Raw genomic sequence first — 6086 nt, forward strand, 5'->3', positions numbered from 1 at the left:
ATTTCCTTAGTTTCAGGTAAATCCTTGTGAATACTGCTTGCCTGGGACGTGGATAGGGAGTAAGCTGTGCTAGAGAAGCTAGCAGGTATGTAGAGAAAAGATGTTTGGAAAGGAAGAGACGTTGAAAAAATCCTGAGCTAGATTTTCACGTTTCCTTCCCCATCTCTCTCTCTGAGATAAGTGCTCCCTGTTGGCACACACTTACGCTTCTGCCCCTTCTTGACTGAGATAGCCATGAGTCATTCAGAAAAGAAAAAGCATGATTGAAAAGTGCTAACTGAAATAAAATATTTGCATACAATAGAGACGTGGCATCTGCCTGAGCTGTACATTCTTTTAAAACTAAACTGCAGCCGTGCACAATTTTTCAGACTTTGTATTTCAGTATTTGTGAAATTTGATGTTCCCACTGATCACGTCCAAGGATTTGTTCACTGCATTTTGGCAATTTGGTCTTGTCTCCTACATTGCTTTTCCAACGTGCCTCATCCTGAGGCTGCAAAATTCACTTTGAAAGCTGATGGAGCTTTTTATACACCAGTCAAGTCTTGCTCAAAGCTGCTCTGACGTGGGGGCGGTGGTGACTGGCACGCCGATGCCAGCTCCAGGAGGGAGGAAGAGGAGTGCTGTAGGTGCTGCAGAGGTGACACTGCAGGTGTCAACATGGTCTCTTGTCACTTCCAGCACTACAAGAGACACAGCTTCAGTGCTCTCTTAGGGCACAGTCAAGTGGACTAAAGCAACACAGAGTTTGTTTGTGGGGGCAGGAGGGGAAGCTCTCAAACGTGTTGGCTTTATGGGATGAGTTGGCTACTGCACCCCGACTCCTGAGCACTTTACCTCACCATCCAAGTGAAAGTTAGGGCCAGTCCTTTTCTCTGTGTCAGAACCCAAGAGACAGGTGAAGAACAGGGCTGAGGGAAGAGTTGTGGGTTACAGTACACAAATCAGTTGCAAAGTTCTACTTTGATTTATGATCATCCTGCCTCATGAGTGCCAAAGCTGCCTTTTACAGTTAATTCCTATACATTGTCTTCTAAGGATTGTAGTGGAGAGGCTTTAGTAGGCAACAATAAAAGTAAGAAAAGAATAAAGTCAAGTCAAAGGGGATACCAGCAGAAAATCTACAGACTGATTTATTTCCTGAGAGTATCATCCTGCTTCTTCAGAAAAGGGATAAATAATTAAAAGGTTTAAACAAAGAGTCTCACCCCTGTAAGCTCTCTGCCCCCTGGCCTTTTGCCCCATACCCCCAGATACCATCAGGATACGTGTTTTTTTTCCCAACTCATCCCACAGGCCCCTTTCTGGCTGGCCACCCACACCCTTCCTTCTGAGGCAGTCACTTGACCAAGTGGAAGCCTTCCGTGGGCGGTGCCGGGCGCTCCCTGCCCCGCGGAGAGCTCCTGCTCCCCTCAGGGTTACAGCCACAGGGCAAACTGGGTGCCAGCAGGGGGGATAATAGTGTACCCCGTTCCTGTAACTCCCTAGACAGGGTGAAGAATCAGCACAGCCCACTCTGAGGTGTGTAATTCTTGCCGTCCCCAGCCTGCCTGCGATGGGAGGTTGAACTTAGGTGTTACTACAGTGAATTGACTCAAAGCTGTTCCTACAGGTTTATTGCATCATTCCCAACAAAGCCATCATCAGCAACTGTATTTGTGGATACTATCAATACTCTCATTTTAAAATGAACTGTATGTAGTGCCTGTACATGCACTACAGGTGAGGGTATTAGTGTTCATCTACTACGGTTCACCCACTCCAGCATTTCAAGGTGAGGGTGGGTTTATTTTGGTTTGTTGGTTGCAATTTTAATAAATTTAAAAGATTCAGTGGTTTTCTTTCAGGGCAGGTACAAACCTCAGACTATTGTATTTAGTCAAAGAATGTTTTTTAATGTCAGCTGTTCTCAAAAACAAGTAAAAGGAAAGGAATGCTGCTGGTTTTGTGGAGAAAAAAAAATAGATTGGTTTTGGAATTGTCCTTTCTTTGAAAAAGATTTTTGAGTGAAATTTCACAGAAGATGACCTTATGCAATGCAAGAGAAGGTAATTATCTGTTCAAAAAGAAAAAAATGAAAAGAAAAAAACCTGGTGACTTATTTCTGGGCGTGCTCTTGCATGTTCATTCATTTTCCCAGTCGATGAGGAACTGGGAAGATGGTGACCGTGGGAGCATGTCTTTTGTCAGTGCATACATATGCATCCAAATCTGCCCCATGCAATTAGCCATCCCAGTGTAATTCCCAATGCACATGCAGTAAAAATGAAGGAAAGCCTCAGAAGGTAATTATATAGAGGTCTGAGGGGCATTGAAAACATTTGAGCTGAAGAGGAGCTGGTGTCATTTTTGGTTGCTTTATGGCAAACTAGAAAATAGAACTAGGTCTGTGGGGGTGTAACACTGTGCAGAATTGTAAGAGATTAGTGCCCATGGTGAGTGAGGGTTGGGTAGGGACTTACTGAGGAGAGCGGGTGGACGAGGAAGCTGCAGTGTGTGGTCAGAGCTGAGGCACGTGCCCACCCTGGGGCTGCAGTGGATGAAGGGGTTTGACTTTAGAGGAGCTGTAATGGGTGACAGCCAAGTTTCTTTATCTACCTTAGGTGAAGGTTTGTTGGAGTTTGTGAGGTTTGTTTCTTTTTTCTTGCTTTCTGCTTGCAATGATGTTTTTATCCCTTCTGTGCAGACTCTTTCTGTGTGCTCTGAAAGCATCAAGGAGCAAGGCTGGAAGGTTTTTTAAAAGCATTAGAGGTAAAAAAATAAATTAATATAGTACTATAACTAGGTGTCATGTTAGAATTTTAAATAACCTGTGTGTTTTTTATGATTTCCTTATATGTGAGGCTGAGTGAGAATGGTGCTGTTCCTTCCAAAGTGGCTGCATTCCCTGCATGCATTTTATTCATAGCTCTCTATTCCCCTGGCACGTATAAAGCGAAATGAATTGGCTATCTTCTTACATCTCCCTTTGAATGTTCTCTAGTGACTCTGCAAGTTGCCCCTTTTTGTCTTTCTACTAAATAGCATTTAAAGCTTCTAGCACAGCTGGACTTCAGAGTGTAAGAAGCTTTCAGGGTCTGGCAGTGTCGCTAGCCCTTGGCGCTGAGCCTGTCCTGGCTTTGCTGCATGTGCCTGCCACTTAAAAACTTGGGTAAACATGTTTTGTGGGAACCATCCCCAAACAAAATCATGCTGGAAAGGAATAAGGAATCGATGCTTCTCTTTTAAAAGCTTCTTTTATAATCTCTGTAATTTGAAACTAAAGACTCTGAACAGTGGGTTGGAGATTGTTCAGCAAGATAAATCCCTTGCATCACATAACCTTGACAGCTCCCCAGTTCCATCAAATTAATAACAAATGGATGAGAAGATAAGCAAAACTAATGGGGAGGTTACATTTTTGTGACAAAGGTTTATGGCCATGCTGAATCTCATGTTCTGTGATATCCCTCCTCCTTCCCCTCCTCTGGTTTGGTATTCTTTTACTATCAGATCTGAGCATTCCTCTCTCTGCAGCTCTTCTGTGGAGGACATATGATAAATAGCAAGTGGGACTAGGTGACTCCAAAAAGTTGCTGTGAACAACTTTCTGCTTTCCCAGTAGAAATCACTGATTTTCTGGAAGCCCAGGCCTTGCTCTTGTACCCTTTGCATCCACTTTCTGCACATTGGATGGTTCCCTCTCTCTGAACATTGAACCACACTGCTGTATTCCATCTCCCTGTCTTCTTAGAACTGTGCAGGAATTGGAGTTCAGGAGCAACCTCTGACTGCCATCAGGACCAGCTCTTCTCGTAGAGCAGGGCCAGCTTACAAGGAGGCTCAGGGCTGTGTCTGCTTGAGTTCGGCGTGTCTCCAGGGGTGGAGGTGCCACAGCCTCTCTGCACAACCAGTTTCAGTGGTGGACTAAACGTGTTGTGAACTTTTTTTTCCTCATCTTGAATTGTCGTTTGTCATTTTCCAACTTGTGTCCATTGCCTTTTGACTTGTCTCTGGGCAACTCTGAGATGTGACTGTGATTCTGAGAAGGTGCTAGCCACGTGGTAAATACACTAATTTATGTTCAGTAGTGCATTATTGACTGTGTCACCTGTTCATCAAGGTGTTTCCCCCAGAGTTACTCAGACAGTAACTCTTGACAGCTACTCTGAAGCTGAGAGACCTTAAGTGGCTGTCATCTTTGTGCCAAATGGATTAAAACAAAAAGTGCTCAGTGCTTCTCAGTCGATCAGTGCTCAGTTTCGACTGGCTCATACTAGGTTAACAAGTCCAAGTATCATGTTTCTTTCTTTTTTTCCCCATTTGGTTAAAAAAAAAAAAAAAAAAAGTTTATTTTTGTACATAGCCAGTAGCTATTTCATATCAAAACTCTGTGAGGAGGTTTTTATTTTGGAGCACAGTAACACAAATTTAGATTGTTCCATACCTGTATTAAATGAACTGTAAGTGCAAATTTAAATTAATTGGTTTTATTTCATCTACTGTGTAAATAAGCCTTGAACCTCTAGTGGTTACTGAACAGGGAACGTGGCTTAGCATGGGACATGAGTACAGGCTACCTGTCTGAATCAGTAGGTTTCCTGCTGGCCGCACTCTGGCGGCTCGGCTTGCTCACTGGTGGCCATCTGCCCTCTGCTGCAGCAGCGCCTGCCTGGCACTGCAGACTGAAGAAGGGGGATCACAGATTTGTCCTACCTGACCTTAGTAGTGTCTCACCTCTAGCCCGGGCCACGTAATGGGACTGTAACCTTGCTGTTGCTCTAGAGCTTGTTCCTGGGAGTCATTTGTCAGCTGCAGGGGCCGCAGGTGGAGTCAGGGCGATGGAGGAGATCGCTCTGAAGGTCCTTCCCCTTTCCTTTCCCATAACACTGGCATTATAAATGGGGAACAGTTCTTTGGAAACTGGCATACAGAAGTGAAGTCTCTGGGTTGGAGAAAGTGTGTAGAAGGAAGGAGGAACATGCCTCTGGGATGGGTGCCGGTGGGAGAAAGTTCTTCAGAGTCCAGGAGCTCTGCCAGCACCTCCAACCAACCAGCCTGTACCCACCAAACAAGGGGTGTGAGCTCCCTTCCCATTTTTTTTAATCTGCCTGCAGATTGGGGTGGTCACAACACATCTTTTGCCTGCAGCTTATTTTTTCCAGGTTTTAGTTTTCTTCTGAAACAGCAGGGAATATAGTCAATGTATTTTTGAATGACTCTGAAAGCTTAGATTCAAGCATTGTCTTGTGGCCTATGCCACAATCAAGCTCATCATAAAGACGACAGAGCTGCTGGAGCAGGGAGAGGAAAAGGAGTTTGGCCCAGCACTGTGCCCAAGTTTAGTTTCACACTTTTCAGTGGTTCTCAGCCTGTGGTCCATGGACCCCTGGGAGGCTGCGACATCATCACAGGGGGTCTGCAAAGGCTGAAAGCAGGGGTGGGGAACGTCCAGCCCAGAAACACTCAGTCTGTCCCACGGCAAGCATGTGCCTCCTTTTCCCACAGCCCACTCCCCTCAATGAATTTGAAATTGAAAAACATCGAAATAAATATTAGATGCATTCTCATGGTTTAAATCTTGGATTAAGTCTTAGTGATCCGCAGCCACAAAAGGGTTTTAAAGGGGGTCTGTGGTGAAGGAAAGGTTGAAAACCCCTGCAGAGAGTTTAAAGGATTTGTCAGCTGGAGGAGATGTCAGGTTTCTTTTGGTTATCTCCGCCATTTGCTCTCCTACTTCTTCATCCCCCTATGCTCCATGCAAAAGCCACGGCTCTGGTGCACTGGAGCCAGGTGGGGCTGGGAGTCTCATCTGGTTGCAGATGTTGCTGCTTTTCTCTCCATTTTGATGTGTATTTAAATTGCAGAAATTTGGAACTTGTTTAAATTTTGTGGTTTTCCAGAATACATGTTTGTGCTGTCATGCTGTCTGTCTAATGAAATATTTTTTTAAAAACATATTTTGGACAAGTTTAACCAAATTCAAGTGTGTCAAAGATATTAAGCCCAAGTGAATACTGTGAAAATTGGCAGCTGTGGAGATGAGTGTGCCTGACAGTGCTCCTGCTGCGGGGAGGCTGACCCCGTCCTTCACATGGGAAAAT

This window comes from Merops nubicus, unplaced genomic scaffold (assembly GCF_000691845.1).
Source record: "Merops nubicus isolate BGI_N331 unplaced genomic scaffold, ASM69184v1 scaffold13988, whole genome shotgun sequence".
NCBI lineage: Eukaryota > Metazoa > Chordata > Aves > Coraciiformes > Meropidae > Merops > Merops nubicus.